The sequence below is a fragment of the Mirounga angustirostris genome, unplaced genomic scaffold, assembly GCF_029215605.1.
Source record: "Mirounga angustirostris isolate CCGP_5_RB_7025 unplaced genomic scaffold, mMirAng1.0.hap1 SCAF_2, whole genome shotgun sequence".
NCBI classification, from domain to species: Eukaryota; Metazoa; Chordata; class Mammalia; order Carnivora; family Phocidae; genus Mirounga; species Mirounga angustirostris.
The window spans coordinates 119,527,572-119,540,904 of record NW_026991710.1 but is presented as its reverse complement, the minus strand read 5'-3'; the positions used below and the strand labels follow the sequence as shown (position 1 = coordinate 119,540,904).

Below are 13,333 nucleotides of genomic sequence, written 5' to 3'. Positions count from 1 at the left end.
CACACTGCGGCCAAAGTCACAGCCTCCTACACCCACCAAGCAAGTGAAAAACATGGGGCCCAACTGCCACCGACACCCATATCTCTTGCAGCCCATCTGCCCCCTAAGTGTCATTGTCTCCCTCGCGTTCTCCAGATCGCAAGACAAGACAGCTCCTTGGCAGAAACAAATTGCATCCAGAACAGCAGAGTAAGGAAGTTGGGAAGTTCAGACCTTCACTACCATGTTTAGCAATTCTGATGAGGAACCGAACATAGGAAGGGGATGGAAGTAGATCCAGTGTCCAGAACGGACATTTTGTTTTCACAGAGAATGCTTTCTTTCTGGAATTGCTCATTTCATTAAAAGCTTAGTGAATTTTTCCTTCTGTATGTTATATTTAGTATTTATAAAAGTTCTCTAAAATGTACTAATTGATTTTATCACAAATGCAAAGCCCATCTCTTCCAGTCAGTTCCCCCTTACCCCAAAGACCCCTTTAGCCAAATGCCTTAAATAGAAGCACAAAATATAGAACAGATTCAAAAGGAAATTTTGAGTATTGGATCTGGGGAATGGTGTGGGATTTTATTCAATCTGGCCAGTCTCTGACTCACCAAGCCCTCCCAGGCAGCCTTGCAGGGAGAATCAAGGAAGAAGCTTTGAGACTCACTGGTCTGTATTAAGTAATGAAGACTTTGTTCTCACATCAGCAAGACACAGTGTGAGTGAGAAAAAAAATAAATTAAGGCAAGGGGAAGGAGGCAGCAGTAATTTAAGTTGTGTTCTTTACCAGACTATTGATCAAATATTTTGACTGAACTGGCTGGTCAAGCTCAACTTCAGCTCAACTACTGTGACTTCCATTGAGTTGATCAGCGGTTACAATTGACCTCATTGACAGATTGGTTGACTTAATACAGATAAATCTTTAAAGGCAATAGCATTCTGTCTGGTCACATCCTGATTCAAATATACTTTGAAACATGTTCTGCTTCAGTCGGGAAAGCTTTTTTGTTGTAGTTAAATCGTCATGTGGGTATGCACAATAAATGTCATCCAGCTGTTTTACAACTTCCCCAGACACTCAGGTATCTGGTGACAAGTATAGCCAACATCTAGCAGGCATGTGAGTAGCCTGAAGCAGGTCTTGTTCCTCAACCCGGAGATAATCCAAACTTTCTGGTTTGTGAAAGAAGGAAGAGCTCTGGTCCACATCTGCTATCTTAGAGCCGTGATTAACAAATGAATGTCTCCTCAGGGTGATATATGTGTGTGTGTGTGTGTGAGAGAGAGAGAGGGAAAAAGAGTTGGCAGGGAGAGGGGGGTTGTAACTTGTTTTTTTCCCCCACGTATAGGCATGTCTTGGACACGTTGCGGGTGCTGTTCCAAACCACTGCAATAAAGCAAATATTGTAATAAAGCGAGTCAAATGATTTTTTTTTGTTTCCATGTGCGTATAAAAGTTACATATGCACTACACTGTAGTCTATTAAATGTACAATAGCATTATGTCTAAAACATGTACATACCTTAATTAAAAATTAAGGTAAAAAATGCTAACTGTTATCTGAGCTTTCAGAAAGTTGTAATGTTTTTTGCTGGTGGAGAGTCTTGCCTCAATGCTAATGGCTGCTGACTGATCAGAGTGGGGGTTGCTGTGACAATTTCTTAAAATGAAGTTTGCGCATTGATTGGCTCTTCCTTTCATGGTAGATTTCTCTGTAGTATATGATGCTGTTTTTTGTTTGTTTTTACTGAATATTATTTTTGGTTTTTAAATTTTTTTATTATGTTGTTTGATAACCATTACCCACAGTAGAATTTCTTTCAGAATTGGAATCAGTCCTCTCAAACTCTGCTGCTGCTATATCAACTAAGTTTATAGAATATTCTAAATCCTTTGTTGTCATTTCAACATTCTTTGCAGCATCTTCACCCAAGAGTAGATTCTATCTCCAGAAAGCACTTTCTTTGCTCATCCATAAGAAGCAAATCCTCATCTGTTAAAGTTTTATGTAAGATGGCAGTAATTCAGTCCCATCTTCAGGCTCCTTCTAATTCTAGTTCTCTTGCTATTTCCACCACATCTGCAGTTACGTCCTCTACTGAAGTCTTGAGCTCCTCAAAGTCATCCATGAGGGCTGGAATCAACTTCTTCCAAAATTCTACAATGTTGATATTTTGACCTCTTCCCATGAATCATTAGTGTTCTTAATGAATCTGGAATGATGACTCCTTTCTGGAAGTTTTTTAATTGACTTTTCCCAGATCAGAGGAATCACTATTTATGGCAGCTATAGCCTCATGAGAAATGTATTTCTTAAATGTAAGACTTGAAAGTTGAAATGACTCCTTGATCCATGGGCTGCAGAATAGATGTTGTGTTAGCAGGCATGAAAACATTAATCTCATTGAACATTTCCATCAGAGCTTTTGGGTGGCTAGATATATTGTACAATGAGCAGTAATAGTTTGAAAGTAATCTTTTTTTTCTGAGCAGCTGGTCTCAATAGTGGGCTTACAGTATTCAGTAAGCCATGTTGTAAATAGATGTGCTGTCATCCAGGCTTTGCTATTCCATTTATAGAACACAGACAGAGTAGATTTAGCATAATTCTGAAGGGCCCTAGGATTTTTTGAATGGTAGATGAGTATTGGCTGTACTTGAAAGACATTACCTACATTAGCCTGTAAGAGAGTCAGCCTGTTCTTTGAAGCTTTGAAGCTGGGGATTGACATCTCCTCTCAGGCTGTGAAAGTCTTCGATGGCATCTTCTTCTAGTATAAGGCTGTTTCATCTACACTGAAAATCTGTTATTTAGTGTAGCCACTTTCATGAATTGTCTTAGCTGGATCTTCTGGATAAAATGGTGCAGCTTCCACATCAGCACTTGCTGCTTCCTCCATCCTGCACTTTGATATTCTGGAGACGGCTTCTTTCCTCAAACTTCCTGACCCACCCTCTGCCAGCTTCCAACTTTTCTTCTGCAGCTTCCCCACCCACTCAGCCTTCATAGAATTGAAGAGAATTATGGCCTTGCTCTGGATTAGGCTTTGGCTTAAGGGAATGTTGTGGCTGGTTTGATCTTCTATCCAGACCACTCAGACTTTTTCCATATCAGCAGTAAGTCTGTTTCACTTTTTGCTTTGTTTTGTTTTTAAAGATTTTATTTATTTATTTGAGAGAGAGAGCACAAGCAGAGGGAGTGGCAGAGAGAGAGAGAGAGAGAAGCAGTCTCCCAGCTGATGTGAGGCTCGATCCCAGGACCCTGGGATCATGACCTGAGTCTAAGTTGAGCTACCCAGGCGCCCCCCATTTCATTTTCTTGTTTTCCATGTGTTCATAGAAGTAGCACTTTTAATTTCCTTCAGTAACTTCATTTGCGTTTACAACTTAGCTAACTGGTGCAAGAGTCCAAGCTTTCAGCCTGTCTTGGCTTTCAGCATGCCTTCCTCACTAAGCTTAATCATATCTAGCTGTTCATTTAAAGTGAGAGATATGTGACTCTTCCTTTCACTTGAACGCTTAGAGACCATTGCAGGGTTACTGACTGAACTAATTTTAATATTGTTGTGTCTTAGGGAATAGAGAGGCCCAAAGAAAGAGAGAAAGATGGGAAATGGCTAGTCAATGGAGCAGTCAGAGCACACACAAAATACTTACCAGTTTTTTGCTGTCTCATATGGCTGCAGTTTGCAGCGCCTTAAAACAATTGCAGTAGTAACATCAGAGAACACTGATCACAGATCACCATAACAAATATTTATATTGAAAATAATTGTAATTATTATGAATTATAATTATAATGAAAATGTTTGAAATATTGGGTTAGTTACCAGAATGTGACAAGAGACACAAAGTGAACAAATGCTATTGGAAAAATGGGACCAATGGACTTGCTTGAGGCAGGGTTGCCACAAACCTTCAATTTGTAAAAAACACAATATCTGCAAAGTGCAATAAAATGAGGTATGCCTGTACAGAAAAAGAGGCCCAAACAGAGCCAGGATCAAGCTCATATAATTTCATACTTCAGCTTTGTCTCTTTTTCTTTTCTTTTCTTTTCTTTTTTAAAGATTGATTAATTGATTGATTGATTGATTGATTTGACAGAGAGAGACACAGCGAGAGAGGGAACACAAGCAGGGGGAGTGGGAGAGGGAGAAGCAGTCTTCCCATGGAGCAGGGAGCCCAACGAGGGGCTTGATCCCAGGACCCTGGGATCATGACCTGAGCGGAAGGCAGACGCTTAACGACTGAGCCACTCAGGCGCCCCGTCTCTGTCTTTTTCTTCTTCTTTTTTTTTTAACTGAATCTCTTTTTGTGTCCATTGGTTAAAAAAAAAAAAAATGTGTGGTTCATAACTATAAAGGTCTTCTTGCAGCATCTAAGTTAAAGGAAGTCTTATTTCAATAGAGAAATTATTTTATTAAAACAATTCTGGTGAAAGTATTTTTACCTTCCTTAACCTTCATGCCCATGCCTGCAATATGGACATGTGAAGATACTTCTCATCTTGAAATTAGTTAGAATTTCAAAGTAGCTTTTTTTGCCAAGGTGTGATTTATATGCTTCTTGGTATTCACAGCAAGTGAATCCTTCAAATTCTTTAAGGCAATACTTAGCATGAGTCATATTTTCTGCAATTGGCATATTCATTCAAGTCATCTTTTCATGATATCTCAAAGACTTATGATACCCAGTGTTATAAATATTTAGGCAAAATAAATGTGAGTTTGCTTGAAAGATAATAGCTCGAGTATTTAGCTTCATGGTTATGTAAGTTCCTATTATATCTGTTTTTAAATATGTATATATACTCACATACATATAGTCCTGATGAATTTACTAGAGTATAATTAGAATGTCAACATTATTTTTATAAGTTTCTGCCCTGTCACTGAGTTTGCAAGAAATTATTTTTAATGTATTACCATTTTTAACACACTCCAGATTGTTGGCTGCCCTTCTTGCCATGTGGATTTAACCAATTTAGCAGTCGGTGTTGAATGTGTTCCATATTTAAAAAAAATAATGCTTACAAAGAAGGAGTATGGGAAGCTGCTTACATAAGGATTTAGGTGGATGATTAACAATCAAAGCAAAGCTGTGCTTTTTTGGTGTTTGTCCTATAAAGGTCATTCATGATGATCATTTCCCAGAATCCTTAAAGTTTAGGTGAGGCGTTTGTTGTTGTTGTTTTTTAAGGTACAGAAAATTTTCAAAAAAAAAAAAAAAGATTGGGAATGATAATTTTCTTGAAATAAGAATTTATATATCCTGTACTCCAGCTTACTTCAGTTTTTTATTGCATTGCCTTTGAAACCAAGATTTGAAAAATTCTAGGTAAATTTTGGAGTAATTATTAAATATTTCTGGAGTTCATGTGGTAAGATATTTTTCATTTTCTTTCCCTCTGTCTCTATATCTGTTTCTGTCTCTATATATAAGTATGTAGGGGTGTGTGTGTGTATGTGTGTGTATAACCTCTGCTATCTGAGAACTGGTTTTTCTTCTGTTTTGTTCATTCAGGCAGCATCTTAGGACATGTACTCAGCCTCCATCAAAGTTATATACCTTGACTTCTCTTTAAGAAACTTCTCTGCCCACTCTCACACTCGACCTAGGTCCTATTTCTCTCACTCCCCATTCCCATCTCTGGAAATCTGTGTCTACTGATCATCCAGGGCTCAGCAGCTTTCAGTTTGAATATATACACATTGCTTAGTTTGAAACTGTTCCCTTGCTATTTATCAATCACAGCTATTGTCCTGTTAATTAAGCACAATTACCATATTATCTCCTGTTTCCTGAAACATATGTCTAGTAAACTCTGAAAATTATTTGGGATTGACTGGAGTAGTTTCAGATGGAAAATGGGAAGCAGGAATGGGAAGTCACATTAAGAGAGGGCCAAATTTCTATAGCACTCCCCCCAGATCAGTCCCATTCAAACCTCAGACGGAGGTGTTCTGGTAGCTGGTTACACACGCTGAAGTCCAAGGTGACTGCAGCATGTGTGGGAAACATGTACTATTTCATTTCCTCTCCCTACTCTCTCCAGAGTTCAGCATAAGCAAATGCAGGGAGCAATAGCAGAATTCCAACGGGGTATTTAAAAAATTTTTTTTAATTTGAGTAGAGTTGACACTCAATGTTACATTAGTTTCAGGTGTACAACATAGTGATTCAACTTCTCTATACATTATGCTATGCTTACCATCTGTCATTATACAATACTATTATAATATCATTGACAACATTCCCTATGCTGTGCCTTTTATTCCCCTGACTTATTCATTCCATAATGGAAACCTGTATCTCCCACTCCCTTCACCCATTTTGCCCCTTCCCCACACTCCTCCCCTCTAACAACCACAGTTTGTTTTCTGTATTTATAGGTCTGATTCTGCTTTTTGTTTGTTTATTCATTTGTTTTATTTTTTTAGATTCCACATATAAGTGAAATCCTGTGGTATTTGCTCTTTTCAGTCTGACTTATTTCACTTAGCATAATACCATCTAGGTCCATCCATGTTGCTGCAAGTGGCAAGATCTCATCCTTTCTTAAGGCTGAATAATATTCCATTATCCATTTTCCTTATCCATTTGTTTATCAGTGAACACTTAGGTTGCTTCTGTATCTTGCCTATTGTAAATAATGCTACAATAAACACAGGGGAGCATATATTTGAATTAGTGTTTTCATTTTCCTCGGGTAAATACCCAGTGCTAGAATTTTTGGATTATATGGTATTTATATGTTTTTTTTTCTTACTTTTCTCTTTTTAAATGTTTTTTTTTTAATTTAAATTCAATTTGCCAACATATAGTACATCATTAATTTCAGATGTAGTGTTCAATAATTCTTCAGTTGCATATAACACCCAGTGTTCATCACATCACGGGCTCCTTAATGCTATTTTTAATTTTTTGAGGAACCTCCATACTGTTTTCCACAGTGGCTGTACCAAACTTATATTCCCACCAACAATACACAATGGTTTCTTTTTCTCCACATCCTTGCCAACATTCATTTCTTGTCTTTTTGATTTTAGCCATTCTGACTTGTGTAAGGTAATACCTCGTTGTGCTTGATTTACATTTCCCTGATGGCTAGGGGTGTTGAGCATCTTTTCATGTGTCTGTTGGCCATCTGTATGTCTTTTTTGGAAAAAATGTCTATTCAGGTCCTCTGCCCATTTTTGAATTGGATATTTTTAAAGATTCATTTCAGCATTGAGGAAGTGGCTTGTGACTTTTACCTTAAATTATACATTGGAGCAATATATTTGGTTTCAATAAAAATCTATCTTTAGGCAGTTGACGAAGGTTATTGACATTTGCAACATGATAGTATTTATCAAGCTAAAATAATATTTCCAAAATTCATCACTTAAGAAAAACACAGTATATTCTCCAAACCGTAAATTTTTTCAAGTACCTCCAACTTGTTCTATAAAATGTATCTTATAGATGTTAATTACTGACTACCATGAACCCTAAGAGTATACACTATAAACATCGGTTTCACAGTACCACAATTTGGTTTTTAACATCAACAGAACATTGAAGGGAAAATGCAAGTTTTGTGCAAAACATCAGGTGTGGCTAAACATCATACTGGATACTTGGGCCAAGACACAACACACATTAGGCAAGACTACAGCTCATTTCAAATACATGAGATAGAAGTAATGCTTGGCTGTTTACTTCTGTGGCAGCAGCACAATTTTAAGATCATAACAACAGACAGGAGCATGAGGAAGATAAAAAGTTAACCTTTAGAAATTCCATGGAATAGCACTGAAATGTCAAACTATAAGAAAAAGCAGTAACAGAAGTTTTAAAAAATATTTTCACTAAGAGTAATTGTGTATTATTTATTAAATTGCATTAAGTTCCATCTGTATGCTCAATTCTGTGTTAGGTTTGGAAATTCAGAGATTCTTACAGTCTAGCAGGATGGACAAACGTATGACCAGTTAATCCTCCCTGGGAGTGGTGAGGGCAGGCTCTTTGAAGGAGGGGAACTGCATCTTCAAGTAGGTATAGGGATTTTCTAGACAAATGAGGCAACTCTGAAGAAAGAAAAAAAAATTTGGAAAGTTGTAGGTGAGGAAGAACATGAGGTATTCTGGAAACTGCGCACTTACCAGCTGAAAGGTAGACTTTTACAGAAGATAATTAGAAAACACCAAGGCCTGGTATGCCATGTGTATCTGCTTCCTTGATTAGAGCTTATCTTATAGCAATGGATCAATGGTTCCAAAGGTTTCATTTCATCATTTAAATGAGTTTACTTGGTTAGCTGCTGTTTTGTTTTTGTCTTTCATTATGTTTCCCCAAATCAAGTGGTCTCATGAATCATCACACACATGCAAATGAGGAAAAGCATATTGAACATTTTTCTCCTAAAAGTGTCATTTGTAGTGTGTTTAAAGTTCCCACAAAGTGATAGGAGCAGAGTTTTAGGTGTGAGAGGGCTATGCATTTGAGAGATGAGGCAAGTGAAGTCTAGAAAAGTTTAAGTGACCTGCCCAATAGGCCTGGCAGATCCTTCGCCAGAGGCAGAAAAGAAAATCAGCATCAGCTCTCCCTTCCTTGGTTATTTTGCCTGCGTGGAGTCAGGTTCATTGATAACAGGAGGGAAGGTCCCAGCTTTCCAAATGCTGAGAAGTGCCAGAAGAGACATCTTCAATTCTGGAGAGGCCAAGGCGCACTACTCTATGCACAGCTGCCGCGTCTTTTGATTTCAGAAGATAACAATTCCTACTAAGAGGAAAATAAAATCTAAAATTATAGAAAGACAGGAAATGATGATGACTCAGTCTTTTGTTAATTTTCAGGTGGTTAATTATCAGTTCAATTAATGGTCATTTATCTTTTCCCTGCTTAGAAATTGTTCAGTTCCAATTTTGAGAAGTTAAAGTCAGAAATGTTTTCTGAAGTGGAAAATGGAGAGAAGGAGGAGAGCTAATTATCAAAGCACAGACAGAAAAGAGATTTAACAAATCAGCTAGCATTGTTTATAGAAATATTAAATGTAAGACTTTGTTAGCTTTCATGAACCAAGTATTGAATGTTTAATTCTTATACAGATAATTGGGAAACTTACTTTTAGACTGGTAATCTGTCAATAGTTTTACTTGCTTTTGAAAAAATAGGGAAATTATGATAGAACTGTACAGATGGTCCCCAACTTATGATGGTTCAACTTTCAGCTTTGTGATGGTGCAAAGGTGAGTCAGAGTCAGTAAACATCATACTTTGAGTTTTGAATTTTGATTTTTTCCTGGGCTAGTGATATACAGTATGGTACTCTCTTGTGATACTGGGCAGCAACAGTGAACCGCAGCTCCCAGTCAGCCATGCACTCACAAGTGTAAACCGCTGATACACTTACAACCTTTCTTTACCCATATAACCCTTCTGTTTTTCACTGTTATTACAGTGTTCAACAAATTACATGAAGTATTCAATGCCTTATTATAGAATAGCCTTCATGGTAGATGATTTTGCCCAACTGTAGGGTAATGTAAGTGTTCTGAGAACATTTAGAGTAGGCTAGGCTAAGCTATAATGTTCATTAGGTTAAGTGTATTATATGCATTTTTGACGTAGGGTATTTTCAATTTATGATGGGTTTATCAGAACATAATTCCATGGAAGGTTGAGGAAGATCTGTATAGTGATGACACCTCTTGGTCCTGCAAAGTTCTGCTCTGTGGAGAGGAATGCAGTCAGAGAAGGCCAGGAGCAAACCCCTCTAAGTCAGGTCCTAAGATAAGGGCCATCCTCACCCAAGTCTAAAGCCAGCCCGGGATTGGGGATATGACACATGATGTAGACATTAGGAGTTTGGAGAAATGATGGGACATCCAGGTGAAAATTTTCTAGAGGGAATTGGAAATACCAGTTTGAAAATCAGGGTTGAGTATGTAGACATAGGATCTTTTTTTAGAATTGATAATGGAAGCCTGGATAAGTATGGGGTGGGAAAAAAAAGGATGATGGAAATGAACTTAGGAAATGTCTACACACATATAATTTATTGATTTAGATAACAATAATGTCCTTGCAAATTATTATTACCATAATAACAATTATAATTTATGGAACCACTAGACATCAGGCAGTCTGTATGGATTAGCTCATTTTAACCTCACAATCCCTTGAAGTAGCTTATGTGATTAGCCCTGTATTACGGACGAGAGAACTGCTATAGCTTGATTACTTTCCATGCATTTCTACTTAATAAATGAAGAATAGCAGCTATGGCAAAGAAACTGCTCACTTTTGCTCTCCTGTCATATAGCATACTCTCATTTATGTACAGACCTTCCTACGAAGAGTCTACAGATCTGCCATGAGTGCAGAAATAGGAGATTGCCTGAAGTGAAGGGAGTGCCTGCTTGGAAATTTGTTTTTGTTTCAATGACATAAAAATTGTTGACATTTATCTGGAAGCAAGAAAACTAGATTTATCTCTCTCTGTGTAGGTGGATGAACTAAACTCTCCTTCAGCTTCTCTCTGTCTCTGAGTTGTTACTTAAGTCAAGGAACAGTAGCAGCAGACAAAAGATGTGTTTCTAGGTGCTCAAGGACTTTTGTTGAATCATCAACTGACTCATGACATTTCTAATGTTTGGCATTGCTAAACAAATTGTGCAGTCATTTGTACAATCCCTCAAGATGATATGTACTCCTTTTGATAATGCATGAAAATCAAAGTTGTTTTAGATATTTTAATATGAGCATTACACTGAGAGATACTAGAGAATGAACCCTTACTTCCTAGGCAATGTATTTTAAGAACAAATGGTATTATTTTCAGTAACGAGTAAATTGTGCTGTACCTGTGAAAAAGAGTACAACAAATGTACTTACTATTAGATAATTATAGAAACATATATAGTTTTCTTCTCTCAGGTTAAAAAGTTTACCGGAGGGGCACATGGGTGGCTCAGTAGTTAAGCGACTGCCTTTGGCTCAGGTCGTGATCCCAGGGTCCTGGGATCAAGCTCTGTGTCAGGCTCCCTCCTCAGTGGGGAGCCTGCTTCTCCCTCTCCCTCTGCCTGCCGCTCTCCCTGGTTGTGCTCTCTCTCTCTCTCTATCCCTGTCAAATAAATAAAATCTTTTAAAAAAAAGTTTAACAGAAAATTGAAAAAGATGTAGAGGTGAGGAGTTTTAATAAATTGAAACCTGATGACATTCTATAATCTTTGCATACTTGGATCTCTTTTATTCTGTGATGCCCATATATAAATATAAGTAAATGGGGATTATACAAAAACATATATAGGCACAATACAAAATTTTGAAATTATTTTTGATGACTTGAGTTTGCAAGTGTGGATCACTCAGGATGGGCTATGTTATTGTAGAGAAATAAACAAATTCAACTTTTAAAGGCTTAGAAGAACAAACGCATATTTCTCACTCAAGATATATGTCTACAGTGGATTGGCTAGGGTGCTAATCAAAATCTTTGCAATTGGAGACCAAGATGAAGGAGTTTCTACCATCCGCAGCAAAGGCAGTCAGTGGCAGTGGCAAAGAAACCTTGCAAATTGTGCACTAGCTATTAAAGCATCTACTCAAAGGTGACACCCATAACTTCTAACATTTCTTTTCTTTTTTTTTAAAGATTTTATTTATTTTGACAGAGAGAGACACAGCAAGAGGGAACACAAGTGGGGGAAATGGGAGAGGGAGAAGCAGGCTTCCCTCTGAGAAGGGAGCCCGATGCGGGGCTCCATCCCAGGACCCCGGGACCATGACCTGAGCCGAAGGCAGACGCTTAATGACTGAGCCACCCAGGTGCCCCAACTTCTAATATTTCATTGGCCAGAGCAAGTTCATGGCTATGTCATCCTAATAAATGCAGTCCTACTGTGTGCACAGAAAGGGTGATGGCACTGATGACTACAACTAGCCCTGGTTCTATGTGTTCAAAGAGGCAAATGTGGGGTTTGGATGTTCATGAGTTGTCTCCACAACTTTTAAAGGCAGGTCATATTCTTGCAGCTTCTTATAAACACAGTATTCCATTTGTTTAAGTATTTTGCTAATGAGGTCAAGATGAAATTTTTATTACAGTTTTACTCTGCTTCACCTCACTTTGTTTCTCAAATAAAACTTTTTTTCTAAGTCTAGTCTTTACTGAGAGTTCTAGAGGGGAGGGGGATGGGCAGATGGGTTAGCCTGGTGATGGGTATTAAAGAGGGCACGTACTGAATGGAGCACTGGGTGTTATATGCAAACGATGAATCATGGAACACTACATCAAAAACTAATGATGTCATGTATGGTGACTAACATAACATAATAAAATTTAAAAAAATAATAAAAAGTATAATATGGGAATTGAGATAAGTGATTAAGAATGGACTTACTCGGGCGCCTGGGTGGCTCAGTCGTTAAGCGTCTGCCTTCGGCTCAGGTCATGATCCCGGGGTCCTGGGATCAAGTCCCATATTGGGTTCCCTCCTCGGCGGGAAGCCTGCTTTCCCTCTCCCACTCCCGTTGCTTGTGTTCCTGCTCTCGCTATTTCTGTCTCTGTCAAATAAATAAATAAAATCTTAAAAAAAAAAAAAAAGAATGGACTTACTCCTGGGGTGCGTGGATGGCTCAGTGGCTTAAGCATCTGATTCTTGATTTTGGCTCAGGTCATGATCTCAGGGTTGTGAGATCAAGCCCTGTGTCCATGGAATCTGTTTAAGATTATCTCTCTCTCCCTCTACCCATCACCTCTGCTCACCCCAGCTTGTGAACGCTCTCTTAAAAAAAAAAAAAAAAACGGATTTACTCCTTCTTAAAAATGTCAACAACAATTCTTACTATGTTCATAGGGAGATGTTGGGCCAACCTGAACTATAAAACTCGACATTATTTTTATTATTTCATTTTTAGAAGTATTTTTGTACATTTTAGAATCCAGGGCAACATTGGTTTCTATTTGTTAAATATAAAGACAAATGTTTGAGAGCTTATTGTTTTGAGTCTTTAAGCTAAATAAAGATCAGACAAAGAACCACTGTACAGTCCTCCTAGAAGGATGCACAGATTTGTCTCACACTGATTGGAAAGCAGACTGTCTTTTAAGAAAAGCTTTATGATTGCTGCAGAGCAGGGAGAACATTTGTCTTGTGTATGTATTCATGCAACTGAAATTGAACTCATTCAGATTGTAAGACTGGTGATATGTTTGCAATACATTTTGAACATTGCCCTCCAAAGATAAAAGGGTGAATGGCCCAGTCACTTTTTAGACCTATAATTTTGGGCTCCATGCCCTGAAATGGTTCTCTGATTCACTTATTTCTCGAGGCTCTGTTTCTGACATGT

At 37.9% G+C, this 13,333-nt stretch overlaps 1 protein-coding gene across 4 annotated transcripts in view; it reads left to right on the top strand.

The window, feature by feature from the left end:
- The window catches only part of INPP4B (inositol polyphosphate-4-phosphatase type II B), an 824,845-nt gene that overhangs the window by 304,187 nt on the left and 507,325 nt on the right, over positions 1 to 13,333 (top strand). The window lies entirely within an intron of this gene.